General features: G+C 44.7%; 9 non-coding genes across 9 annotated transcripts; all 9 read left to right on the top strand.

Annotated features, from left to right (window-relative positions):
- The first annotated feature begins 320 nt into the window (after positions 1-320).
- Positions 321-392, top strand: trnaq-cug (transfer RNA glutamine (anticodon CUG)). The gene has a single exon. It is a non-coding gene; the product is annotated as a tRNA-Gln (tRNA).
- A 232-nt stretch (positions 393-624) lies between these two features.
- trnal-cag (transfer RNA leucine (anticodon CAG)) lies at positions 625-707 on the top strand. The gene has a single exon. It is a non-coding gene; the product is annotated as a tRNA-Leu (tRNA).
- Positions 708-873: 166 nt separating this feature from the next.
- Positions 874-945, top strand: trnaq-cug (transfer RNA glutamine (anticodon CUG)). Its single transcript has one exon. It is a non-coding gene; the product is annotated as a tRNA-Gln (tRNA).
- A 232-nt stretch (positions 946-1,177) lies between these two features.
- Positions 1,178-1,260, top strand: trnal-cag (transfer RNA leucine (anticodon CAG)). The gene has a single exon. It is a non-coding gene; the product is annotated as a tRNA-Leu (tRNA).
- Positions 1,261-9,922: 8,662 nt separating this feature from the next.
- trnal-cag (transfer RNA leucine (anticodon CAG)) lies at positions 9,923-10,005 on the top strand. Its single transcript has one exon. It is a non-coding gene; the product is annotated as a tRNA-Leu (tRNA).
- Positions 10,006-10,175: 170 nt separating this feature from the next.
- Positions 10,176-10,247, top strand: trnaq-cug (transfer RNA glutamine (anticodon CUG)). Its single transcript has one exon. It is a non-coding gene; the product is annotated as a tRNA-Gln (tRNA).
- Positions 10,248-10,490: 243 nt separating this feature from the next.
- On the top strand, positions 10,491-10,573 carry trnal-cag (transfer RNA leucine (anticodon CAG)). Its single transcript has one exon. It is a non-coding gene; the product is annotated as a tRNA-Leu (tRNA).
- A 166-nt stretch (positions 10,574-10,739) lies between these two features.
- On the top strand, positions 10,740-10,811 carry trnaq-cug (transfer RNA glutamine (anticodon CUG)). Its single transcript has one exon. It is a non-coding gene; the product is annotated as a tRNA-Gln (tRNA).
- A 243-nt stretch (positions 10,812-11,054) lies between these two features.
- Positions 11,055-11,137, top strand: trnal-cag (transfer RNA leucine (anticodon CAG)). The gene has a single exon. It is a non-coding gene; the product is annotated as a tRNA-Leu (tRNA).
- Positions 11,138-13,533: the final 2,396 nt, after the last annotated feature.

Genomic DNA, 13,533 nt, shown 5'->3' with positions numbered 1-13,533 from the left:
CGATTGGCCGCTGAATGTTGAGGACGCGAACCTGATTGGCTGTCAGGTCAGATCTTCCTCAACATTTCAAACATTTCCCCGGACGATCCGACGGCTGCTGGCGTTCAGGTCGCAGTCTCCATTGGAGGCATGGGTTCAAATCCCACTTCTGACAGATTACTCATTTATTTGGTCATCATGAAGAAAATATGGTCACTGGAGAGATTAACTGCATCGGCTGTTTTCCTTTGCAGACACATTTTGAATTCAAAGCATCTCTCAAAGCCTCTAACTGGTTGATGTGACGGGCTGGCGGGCCTAAGATTACCGCAACTGAACAGGGTTCCATGGTGTAATGGCTAGCACTCTGGACTCTGAATCCAGTGATCCGAGTTCAAATCTCGGTGGGACCTGCAATTAAAGATGTACCACATTTATAGCACTCTTACCTTTCTACATAGTCAAGGTCAGCACCTGAACAACACTGATTGACTCCTCGTAGCCTTGCTAAAAATTGTTGATACCTCTGTATCTCAATAGGCAAGATATTTGCACAAAAGGCATTTTGACCGCTTCAACTTTTTAAAACTCTTGTCTTTGCTAGCTTTTGATTGAATTTACTGGGCTTGTTTTTATGTTTTAGTAGTCAGGATGGCCGAGCGGTCTAAGGCGCTGCGTTCAGGTCGCAGTCTCCATTGGAGGCGTGGGTTCAAATCCCACTTCTGACAGATTACTCATTTATTTGGTCATCATGAAGAAAATATGGTCACTGGAGAGATTAACTGCATCGGCTGTTTTCCTTTGCAGACACATTTTGAATTCAAAGCATCTCTCAAAGCCTCTAACTGGTTGATGTGACGGGCTGGCGGGCCTAAGATTACCGCAACTGAACAGGGTTCCATGGTGTAATGGCTAGCACTCTGGACTCTGAATCCAGTGATCCGAGTTCAAATCTCGGTGGGACCTGCAATTAAAGATGTACCACATTTATAGCACTCTTACCTTTCTACATAGTCAAGGTCAGCACCTGAACAACACTGATTGACTCCTCGTAGCCTTGCTAAAAATTGTTGATACCTCTGTATCTCAATAGGCAAGATATTTGCACACAAGGCATTTTGACCGCTTCAACTTTTTAAAACTCATGTCTTTGCTAGCTTTTGATCGAATTTATTGGGCTTGTTTTTATGTTTTATTAGTCAGGATGGCCGAGCGGTCTAAGGCGCTGCGTTCAGGTCGCAGTCTCCATTGGAGGCGTGGGTTCAAATCCCACTTCTGACAGCTTACCTATGCAGTTATTTGGTCATCATGAAGAAAATATGGTCACTGGAGAGATTAACTGCATCGGCTGTTTTCCTTTGCAAACACATTTTGAATTCAAAGCATCTCTCAAATCCTCTAACTGGTTGATGTGACGGGCTGGCGGGCCTAAGATTACCACAACTGAACTGGGTTCCATGGTGTAATGGCTAGCACTCTGGACTCTGAATCCAGTGATCCGGGTACAAATCTCGGTGGGACCTGCAATTAAAGATGTACCACATTTATAGCACTCTTACCTTTCTACATAGTCAAGGTCAGCACCTGAACAACACTGATTGACTCCTCGTAGCCTTGCTAAAAATTGTTGATACCTCTGTATCTCTTTCAGCATCTCATAGGCAAGATATTTGCACACAAGGCATTTTGACCGCTTCAACTTTTTAAAACTCTTGTCTTTGCTAGCTTTTGATTGAATTTATTGGGCTTGTTTTTATGTTTTATTAGTCAGGATGGCCGAGCGGTCTAAGGCGCTGCGTTCAAGCTGGGGAACAATAGTCCGTCAAAGAAGGGGAAGAAAGGGGAAGGAAGGGGAAGAAAGGGGGAAGGAAGGGGAAGAAGAGAAAAGAGGAGAAAAGGGAGGAAAAAGGGAAAGAAGGAAAAGGAAAGGAGCGATGTGAAGTTTTATATCAATTTCTATTAGATAAATGTATTTCTAGCTGACTAGACACAAATATAACACTTTTGATGTTTTTGGTCATTGCACGAGTGGGACTCGAACCCTAGACTCCGGGATTGCGAAGGTGCGTGTTCATTCCTCATATGATTACGAATTTCCTCCTATTTTTCTACACATTATATTGTTATGAGACTAGTTCATTGTGTAATAACACCTACCTGCACTACCTCCCACTCCACAGGACTCATCAAACGACAGGAGTGGAGGATCTTTCCATTCCGGTCCCTCATCAGGACATTTCTTCTACTGTACATCAGAGACCACCTCCCATATTAACTTCACAAACCATGTTTCTCTTATTGAATGTGCTTCATCATTATAAGAATCACCATAATTATTCTTATGGAGGTTGTTGTTGTTGTTGATGTGCTGCTAACTGTCATTAAAAACACCCACGCATATATTGCTGTAAACCAGTTTTATGTGTTCATAGAAATAAGAATTATAGAAACATTGAATTTAAACAGACAGATAAAAAACAGGGCATATGGAATTGACTATCGCAGTAGTACCCAGAATTAAATACAAACATTTAAAAAAACTATTTACAATAAAACTATTATTTACAAATATGAACTATTTACATCTTTTTCCTCATTTCCTCCAACCACTGGTCTTTTGTTAAGGCTTCAAACTGAGGGCAATACACCTTTCCATGGTACTGGCTGTGTCCAGTGACAGAAGTGCGGAACTGGCCACACTTTTTGCAAGTGTTGCTGGCCACTGTTCGCCTATATGGCCTTTTAGGGGCGGGGTCAGCTTCCACTGTGCTGGTAGGCGCACTGGTTTGAGGATAGCTGCCTACTGGCACAGGAAAGACAACCTGAACCAGTCCGGATGGTGTTAAGATGTGAGGTGTAATGATGGGTCCTGGTGCTGGAGCTGGTGGGGTTGCATATAACTGTCTCTTCACTGGTCCCTTTGGCCTTATGTTGACAGGGAGCTGACCAGATCCCGTCTGCCTCTGTTTGGCCTGACCTGCTGTACTCTGCGGCAGCCGGTATTGATGTTCATTCCGGGCAGGCGTGGGTGCAGCAGGGAGCAATCTTGCCTCCTGAAGAGGCTCATCGGATTCTGCCAGGGCTGGAGGCAATGCAGTGCCTTGGAGCAGCACAGAGAGCTCCTGTTTCTTCTGCCGGTGATTATGCCACTGGATGAGCGTGCTCTGATTCACCTCCACCAGCTGAATTTCAGAACCCTGCATCACCCGGCAGTTGCCGACAACAAGCTGCCTTATCTTGCGGTAATCCCTCAAAATTAAGGACCACCGAGAAGTAGCCCTCTTACCCTTTTTTGCCGGGCTTTGGTGTATATTGCAGAGTCTGATGAACATGGTTTCCACCAACCGGCAGCAGTCAGGCCACTGGGCAGGTGTGCTACTCGCACCCAACATGCAGCGGGTGGTACTCTCCACACCAGGGGTTTTTGAGGGCGTCTTTGGAGTTCTGAAGCGTCCACTCAAAAGTCTCTCCTGATGTCGTGCGGCATAAACCACCCGCTGCTTGTCACCTTGATTCAGATTGTCCCACAGTGACACTATCCTACTCGCCTGTTGGTTGCTAAGACAAAGAGACGTCTGATCCCGAAGCGCCACCAAATACTCAGCAAGTCTGTCCACATGCTGGTATCCGGGGAGATTTTGGTCATCAACAGCCTGTAAAAAAGATTCAACAGTTTATAGGGTGTAAAACTTTCACTCACAAAACTTTTTTTGTTTAATGATAAAATATGTTAACATGTGTAATCAAAAATAGTGAAGAAGCATGCACATATCTACATGCATATTCTAAAACGAACACAGCTAGACTTACCATGTCTTCATCTTCAGCATGAATATCATCTTCAGAGGAGGAACTAGAGGCCAGGGTTGATGTGTCAGGTGCCAGGGTGGATGTACCAGGGACCTCAGAGGATGAGCCAGGTGCCAGGGTGGAAATACTAGGAGCCAGGGTGGATGTACCAGGAACCAGGGAGAGAAGAGGAGAAGAAATGGCAGAGGGATCAGGAGTCTGAGATGCTGAAGCCTGAGGAACCCCAAGGTTCAACACAGTGGGATCTTCCATGATGTCAGCAAAACCCTCATCAAGCTCCATGTCGTCCTCCACGTCATGCTGTTCTATCAGGGTTGCAGCTTCCTCTGAATCAGGGTGCATATCCTGCAGTGCCTGACCAGTCTGCCGGAACAGATATTGCATCCCTATGAGCTCTCCTGAAACAACAGAATTAAATTAGATTGTTTACAAAAGTTGATACAGTTAATAAAGGGTTTAAAAATTGAGGTAAATTACCAATGCAATCACAAATGCTTACCAGTGTACCGTGAGGGTGGACAGAACTGTGGTACCACCTTCCTGCCAAACAGCTTCTGATAATTGTTGTTGAGGGCCTGAACCAGGTCACTGGAGTAGCTGCGCAAAGGAGATTGTCCAGTGGACAGAGCAGCAACCCCCCGGTCGTGGTTCCATCTGTGAAGCCCTTCCAGGAGATATATCTGAAAGTTCAGACTGTTGGCACTCGTCCCTAAAAGTACACATTAAATACATATTAAATATCAAACGATGAAATATTCTTGGACTATTCAGCATATAAACTTAAATGTCTGACAGACACAAACCTGGTATGAAGCGGTTGAGGTGTAGATGAAATGACTCGAGAGATGTAGAGCCTCTGGCACATCTGTAAACAGGTAACCGCACACCTCCCTTTGTGAGCTCCCCTGTCTTGGTGTATAGAGCAACACCTGGTGGGTCCTGGATGCATTTGACGTGCTTTCTCTGGACACGCCAGATGTGCTCCATCCTCTCTCGGTCAAACAGGGGAACACCACTGGAGTCATTACCTCTGCTGCCCATCAGCAACCCAAGCAGCTCCTCCAGCAGGCGAATGGTGGTCTCCTCACCACGGGTCCTCCTACGACAGTGGAGAGACATCTCCTCCCTGGAGAGTTGTTTGTCTATGTCGCCATCAGTGAGGGAGGGCAGACCCTGGGACCGAAGCTGCTGCCTTTTTGCTTCTCGCAACAAAGCTAAATCAGCTGCATCCCACTCAAATATGCTCGCTGAAAGGCGAGACATAAATCCTGGGTACAGCTGATGAGCATCTGTTGTGCATCCCAGAGCAAGTCTGCGCATAAAGTGCCAGATATCAAGCCTTACAATAATGTCCGGCCACCCGCTGAATCTGGCCTTCAGCTTGGTCTCTCCTCCCTCGGTGCAGCAGCCACAGTCCACATATAAGGCAACAGGGGGATCCACACCAGCCAGCTGGTACCTCTTCATCAATCCCGCTGCCATCAAGTCCAGGCCAGCTCCCTCCTGAGCGGTCATGACACTGATGAGAACCTGACCGTACTCATTACCCACAGAGGTTAGCCAGTGGGCTGTCCCTTTGGCTGTTCCAGCGAGCTTCTTGGTGATCTGAAGCACAAAAAATGTAGAGGACCTCTGTGAACATGATTCAGAAATACAGGCAGTCGTTAATAATATATCTATAAGGCTATACAACCACCTCTGCTCCTAGTAAAACTACATGCAACCTCACTATGGACTGTCACTTTAACACTTCTCAACGGTGCAAAATTCACTGTACTATGTTTCTATATCCTTCTTTATATCCCTCACCCTAGTACTACATGCTACTTATTTTTATGTCTTTCTGCTGCTGTAACATTCTAAATTTCCCCATTGAGGGACTAATCAATTACTTATTAATCTTAATATAATCAGCAGATTTGAAAGACAAAGATTCTTTTACCTTTCTGGTGGAATCCATCTTGAGGACTGTGCCATATGTTGAGGTAATCCTGGCCATGATGTCATCCACCCTCGTCAAAATGTCCTGGCAGTAAACGGACAGGAGCCACTTACAGCTCGGCACAACAGCAGGCTCTGGAGCCTCGGGAAACGACAGGGGCAGCAGTGCGGGTCGCTCGCTGAAGTCCACACACTCGTCGGTGTACATCAATGCGCGACTCATCCACTCCTCTGTGTGGTTCTCCTTCAGCTTCTTTAAAAGCTGCGTTGGGCTGTTACCAAGGCCTCTCTCCCGCAGTTTTCGGATCACCCGGATGTCACATGCAAACCTTGATCATAGACAGATATATCAGTAATTGTATGTTATATACTGCATTTCTACTTGAAAAGGCAAGAGAGTAAATTAACGGTAATCACTTTTGTGTGAGGATGACCCGGAATTGTGTCTGCTGTGCCTTGGACAGTTGTTTGAGGACAGTCTGACTCCAGGACACGTGGCTGGATCTACATTTGGTGCAGGTTAGTGTCTCTGTCACCATGTTGTACATCCTGTCCTCGTCCAGGACTCGGCGTGCCCTCTTGTGCAGACCCGCTCCTGTTAGCTGGTGCCCTCCACAGGCAAGGTTTGGACAGACCACCTTCACCTTCCACAGCTTGTAAGGCATCCAGACCAGAAGTGGATGGGCAAAAAAGCGGTCTGGACCCGGAGCCTGATGGTAAAGGCCACTAGGCTGTGGTGGAAAGTGCCAGAGCTTCAGATTCTCTTTAAGCACTAATTTTCCTCTTGGCCCCATCTTGAACAGAGACTTCACAATCCATTTATGGTCCACAGGAGGCAAGCCTTCTGACCACAAACGGGGCAGCTGTGTTTCAGTCTCTGTCCTGGAGTCAGCGGTCTGTGCAATAACAAAAAAATGGATCAACATATTTTATTATGATGAAAGACGCTGCTTATGCTCCACAGTATGAAATTAAATGTTAAATAACTCACTGACACAGAGGCACACACTGCTGTGGTGCTGAGGACAGGCACCGAAGCCTGAGCATGTGTCTGAGGGTCTGGAGCCTGTAAATACACAGCAAGGAAGATACATTGACAACACAATCGAAACATAAGCTATTAGTTCAAACAGCCGCGCTACATGAAACAATAATATTGAGGCTTCAAATTTTATTTTAGACTTGAATGGCTTTTAATACTGTTAATAGTCTTGGGAAAACCTATACCTAAAATACTTACTAAGATAGCAATGCTGGCCGGAGAAGTTGTGGGGAGGTTGGTGGCTTGGGTCTGTAAAGCATTCAGTCTAAGTGAGTTGTCTTAAAAACACAATGTAAAGTGATGCAATTTGATCTCTTATTTACCTGTGTTACTCTCCTGCTAGCACTAAGATTCGGCTTTGCAGCCGTGACATGGGAGCCACCAAATCTAGGCTTTGTAAACTGAAAGGCAATAGAGCAAAAGGCTGTGTCACGAGAGGGTTATATTGTAAACAATCATTCAGTGAATCTTAATTAATCTCTGAATACCATTGACAAATTCAACAGGGGTCGCTGCTTTGGGACCGCACTGCCTGCTGTACTTTGTTTCTGCCCCACAGTGCCTGGGAGGACAGGAGCCACTGCTGCTGCTTGTCGCTCCACTGTGCGTGGAAGGACAGGAGCCACTGCTACTGCCTGTTGCACCACTGTGCCTGGAAGGGTGGGAGCCACTGCTACTGCCTGTTGCCCTGTGGGACCCTGGGTAGTACTTGCTGTGGTTGGCTGTTGTGTCATGAGTACATACATTAGTGTTATATATAAATACATATATATATATATATATATATTACTTATATTGAAAAGGATTACCTTCTGAGTGTGGAATCCACATGTACAATGTCTCACATGACCAAACAAAGACTGATGTGAATGTCCCATCCTTGGACATTTCTCAATCTAAAAATAATAGATGTACATTTTAATTAAGTGCATACAACTTAAGTTACTGCTTTTTATGTATAACATTCATTGTGATAGTATAAAACAATGCAAATTAGGGTAATTTATGTACATATACCATTTGATAAAGCTGGTACCACTTCTTCTGCCTGGGAGCTGGCCTGTTTCCCTCCCCTGCAGGCCAGGACCCAGTGTTGGCAAACTTCCTCAGCCGTGACATCCACTCTGAGTCTGCCATTCCCTTATGTGATTTCGAAGATGTTGCCTTTGGTGACAGAAATGCATGAACTTTTAAAGTAGATTTTAAATTGTAGGTACATGAAAAAGCCAGACCATCAATCTTGTAATATTGTAATAATCCTATGAAAAACTCAGTTGTGGCATAAGGGTATTATGACAGATGAAAACTAAAGCATGTTATAGAAGGTAGCTAAAGACATGTTTATGAGAACATGACATATACATGTATATATATATCCTATTACAATAGCAAACAATGGCAGCAGATAAAAGGTGAAATAATGGTGAAAGTGTTTGTAAGAAAACTAAATACACGGTCATGACAACATTAGGTGACAGGAGGAATTACTCTTATATGTATAGTTATGTTATACCCCAAGATGTTGCCATTGGTGACAGAAATGCATGAACTTTTAAAATACATTTTAAATTGTAAGTACATGAAAAAGCCAGACCATCAGTCTTGTAATATTGTAATAATCCTATGAAAAACTCAGATGTGGCATAAGGGTATTATGACAGATGAAAAGTAAAGCATGTTATAGAAGGTAGCTAAATACATGTTTATGAGAACATGACATATACATATATATATATATCCTATTACAATAGCAAACAATGGCAGCAGATAAAAAGAGAAATAATGGTGAAAGTGTTTGTAAGAAAACTAAATACACGTATATGACGACATTAGGTGACAGGAGGAATTACTCTTATATGTATAGTTATGTCATACCCCTGTATTAAATGTGTAAGTGCTGAGAGTAAACTGTATTCATACTGTAACTCCCCCAACCCCAGTTTAAGCACCCCACCCCCACCCCTCGGTCGACACAAGAAAAAGAAAGCCAGTTTATAACGTGGAAAACGAAAACAAAGTCAATGACAACATGACAACAGGGGAAATTATTTCTATGTTACTACGTTAACCCTAGAGCCAACTTAAATAAATAACATTAACAAATGTCCGTCCATGACAACCGACGAAATCGCCGTCAGATAACAGAGTTTATTTTAATGCATTTAGCTAAATACATGGATATGACAACTTAACAAGACAGGTGGAAGAACTGCTTTACTTAAGGGCAAATCATGCAACTCTATTCAATGTGTAAATTCTTACCATTTTGAAGAACTTGGTAGTTTCGAATGAAAGACTTAGCTTTAGCGTCGGACCGTTCTCAAGCTAGCGTAGCGTAAACTCCGGCGGCGCGGGTCCTCCCAGGTCAGCTCGTCCTCTGGGACCGCCCCCAGCTTGCCCCCTCCCGGAGGCATCCCCGCCCACATCAGCTGTCTCAAACATTTCAACATTTAAGCCTTGTGATTGGTCAAATGTTTGAAATGATCGAGCGAAGGGAACAATTCGCCCCAGCGATTGGCCGCTGAATGTTGAGGACGCGAACCTGATTGGCTGTCAGGTCAGATCTTCCTCAACATTTCAAACATTTCCCCGGACGATCCGACGGCTGCTGGCGTTCAGGTCGCAGTCTCCATTGGAGGCGTGGGTTCAAATCCCACTTCTGACAGCTTACCTATGCAGTTATTTGGTCATCATGAAGAAAATATGGTCACTGGAGAGATTAACTGCATCGGCTGTTTTCCTTTGCAAACACATTTTGAATTCAAAGCATCTCTCAAATCCTCTAACTGGTTGATGTGACGGGCTGGCGGGCCTAAGATTACCACAACTGAACTGGGTTCCATGGTGTAATGGCTAGCACTCTGGACTCTGAATCCAGTGATCCGGGTACAAATCTCGGTGGGACCTGCAATTAAAGATGTACCACATTTATAGCACTCTTACCTTTCTACATAGTCAAGGTCAGCACCTGAACAACACTGATTGACTCCTCGTAGCCTTGCTAAAAATTGTTGATACCTCTGTATCTCTTTCAGCATCTCATAGGCAAGATATTTGCACACAAGGCATTTTGACCGCTTCAACTTTTTAAACCTCTTGTCTTTGCTAGCTTTTGATTGAATTTATTGGGCTTGTTTTTATGTTTTATTAGTCAGGATGGCCGAGCGGTCTAAGGCGCTGCGTTCAGGTCGCAGTCTCCATTGAAGGCGTGGGTTCAAATCCCACTTCTGACAGCTTACCTATGCAGTTATTTGGTCATCATGAAGAAAATATGGTCACTGGAGAGATTAACTGCATCGGCTGTTTTCCTTTGCAAACACATTTTGAATTCAAAGCATCTCTCAAATCCTCTAACTGGTTGATGTGACGGGCTGGCGGGCCTAAGATTACCACAACTGAACTGGGTTCCATGGTGTAATGGCTAGCACTCTGGACTCTGAATCCAGTGATCCGAGTTCAAATCTCGGTGGGACCTGCAATTAAAGATGTACCACATTTATAGCACTCTTACCTTTCTACATAGTCAAGGTCAGCACCTGAACAACACTGATTGACTCCTCGTAGCCTTGCTAAAAATTGTTGATACCTCTGTATCTCTTTCAGCATCTCATAGGCAAGATATTTGCACACAAGGCATTTTGACCGCTTCAACTTTTTAAAACTCTTGTCTTTGCTAGCTTTTGATTGAATTTACTGGGCTTGTTTTTATGTTTTAGTAGTCAGGATGGCCGAGCGGTCTAAGGCGCTGCGTTCAGGTCGCAGTCTCCATTGGAGGCGTGGGTTCAAATCCCACTTCTGACAGATTACTCATTTATTTGGTCATCATGAAGAAAATATGGTCACTGGAGAGATTAACTGCATCGGCTGTTTTCCTTTGCAGACACATTTTGAATTCAAAGCATCTCTCAAAGCCTCTAACTGGTTGATGTGACGGGCTGGCGGGCCTAAGATTACCGCAACTGAACAGGGTTCCATGGTGTAATGGCTAGCACTCTGGACTCTGAATCCAGTGATCCGAGTTCAAATCTCGGTGGGACCTGCAATTAAAGATGTACCACATTTATAGCACTCTTACCTTTCTACATAGTCAAGGTCAGCACCTGAACAACACTGATTGACTCCTCGTAGCCTTGCTAAAAATTGTTGATACCTCTGTATCTCTTTCAGCATCTCATAGGCAAGATATTTGCACACAAGGCATTTTGACCGCTTCAACTTTTTAAAACTCTTGTCTTTGCTAGCTTTTGATTGAATTTACTGGGCTTGTTTTTATGTTTTAGTAGTCAGGATGGCCGAGCGGTCTAAGGCGCTGCGTTCAGGTCGCAGTCTCCATTGGAGGCGTGGGTTCAAATCCCACTTCTGACAGATTACTCATTTATTACAGGATGGCCGAGCGGTCTAAGGCGCTGCGTTCAAGCTGGGGAACAATAGTCCGTCAAAGAAGGGGAAGAAAGGGGAAGGAAGGGGAAGAAAGGGGGAAGGAAGGGGAAGAAGAGAAAAGAGGAGAAAAGGGAGGAAAAAGGGAAAGAAGGAAAAGGAAAGGAGCGATGTGAAGTTTTATATCAATTTCTATTAGATAAATGTATTTCTAGCTGACTAGACACAAATATAACACTTTTGATGTTTTTGGTCATTGCACGAGTGGGACTCGAACCCTAGACTCCGGGATTGCGAAGGTGCGTGTTCATTCCTCATATGATTACGAATTTCCTCCTATTTTTCTACACATTATATTGTTATGAGACTAGTTCATTGTGTAATAACACCTACCTGCACTACCTCCCACTCCACAGGACTCATCAAACGACAGGAGTGGAGGATCTTTCCATTCCGGTCCCTCATCAGGACATTTCTTCTACTGTACATCAGAGACCACCTCCAATATTAACTTCACAAACCATGTTTCTCTTATTGAATGTGCTTCATCATTATAAGAATCACCATAATTATTCTTATGGAGGTTGTTGTTGTTGTTGATGTGCTGCTAACTGTCATTAAAAACACCCACTCATATATTGCTGTAAACCAGTTTTATGTGTTCATAGAAATAAGAATTATAGAAACATTGAATTTAAACAGACAGATAAAAAACAGGGCATATGGAATTGACTATCGCAGTAGTACCCAGAATTAAATACAAACATTTAAAAAAACTATTTACAATAAAACTATTATTTACAAATATGAACTATTTACATCTTTTTCCTCATTTCCTCCAACCACTGGTCTTTTGTTAAGGCTTCAAACTGAGGGCAATACACCTTTCCATGGTACTGGCTGTGTCCAGTGACAGAAGTGCGGAACTGGCCACACTTTTTGCAAGTGTTGCTGGCCACTGTTCGCCTATATGGCCTTTTAGGGGCGGGGTCAGCTTCCACTGTGCTGGTAGGCGCACTGGTTTGAGGATAGCTGCCTACTGGCACAGGAAAGACAACCTGAACCAGTCCGGATGGTGTTAAGATGTGAGGTGTAATGATGGGTCCTGGTGCTGGGGCTGGTGGGGTTGCATATAACTGTCTCTTCACTGGTCCCTTTGGCCTTATGTTGACAGGGAGCTGACCAGATCCCGTCTGCCTCTGTTTGGCCTGACCTGCTGTACTCTGCGGCAGCCGGTATTGATGTTCGTTCCGGGCAGGCGTGGGTGCAGCAGGGAGCAATCTTGCCTCCTGAAGAGGCTCATCGGATTCTGCCAGGGCTGGAGGCAATGCAGTGCCTTGGAGCAGCACAGAGAGCTCCTGTTTCTTCTGCCGGTGATTATGCCACTGGATGAGCGTGCTCTGATTCACCTCCACCAGCTGAATTTCAGAACCCTGCATCACCCGGCAGTTGCCGACAACAAGCTGCCTTATCTTGCGGTAATCCCTCAAAATTAAGGACCACCGAGAAGTAGCCCTCTTACCCTTTTTTGCCGGGCTTTGGTGTATATTGCAGAGTCTGATGAACATGGTTTCCACCAACCGGCAGCAGTCAGGCCACTGGGCAGGTGTGCTACTCGCACCCAACATGCAGCGGGTGGTACTCTCCACACCAGGGGTTTTTGAGGGCGTCTTTGGAGTTCTGAAGCGTCCACTCAAAAGTCTCTCCTGATGTCGTGCGGCATAAACCACCCGCTGCTTGTCACCTTGATTCAGATTGTCCCACAGTGACACTATCCTACTCGCCTGTTGGTTGCTAAGACAAAGAGACGTCTGATCCCGAAGCGCCACCAAATACTCAGCAAGTCTGTCCACATGCTGGTATCCGGGGAGATTTTGGTCATCAACAGCCTGTAAAAAAGATTCAACAGTTTATAGGGTGTAAAACTTTCACTCACAAAACTTTTTTTGTTTAATGATAAAATATGTTAACATGTGTAATCAAAAATAGTGAAGAAGCATGCACATATCTACATGCATATTCTAAAACGAACACAGCTAGACTTACCATGTCTTCATCTTCAGCATGAATATCATCTTCAGAGGAGGAACTAGAGGCCAGGGTTGATGTGTCAGGTGCCAGGGTGGATGTACCAGGGACCTCAGAGGATGAGCCAGGTGCCAGGGTGGAAATACTAGGAGCCAGGGTGGATGTACCAGGAACCAGGGAGAGAAGAGGAGAAGAAATGGCAGAGGGATCAGGAGTCTGAGATGCTGAAGCCTGAGGAACCCCAAGGTTCAACACAGTGGGATCTTCCATGATGTCAGCAAAACCCTCATCAAGCTCCATGTCGTCCTCCACGTCATGCTGTTCTATCAGGGTTGCAGCTTCCTCTGAATCAGGGT

The sequence above is a fragment of the Platichthys flesus genome, chromosome 4, assembly GCF_949316205.1.
Source record: "Platichthys flesus chromosome 4, fPlaFle2.1, whole genome shotgun sequence".
NCBI classification, from domain to species: Eukaryota; Metazoa; Chordata; class Actinopteri; order Pleuronectiformes; family Pleuronectidae; genus Platichthys; species Platichthys flesus.
Note: the sequence above shows the minus strand (reverse complement) of the source record. Positions and strands in the feature narration are given on the sequence as shown.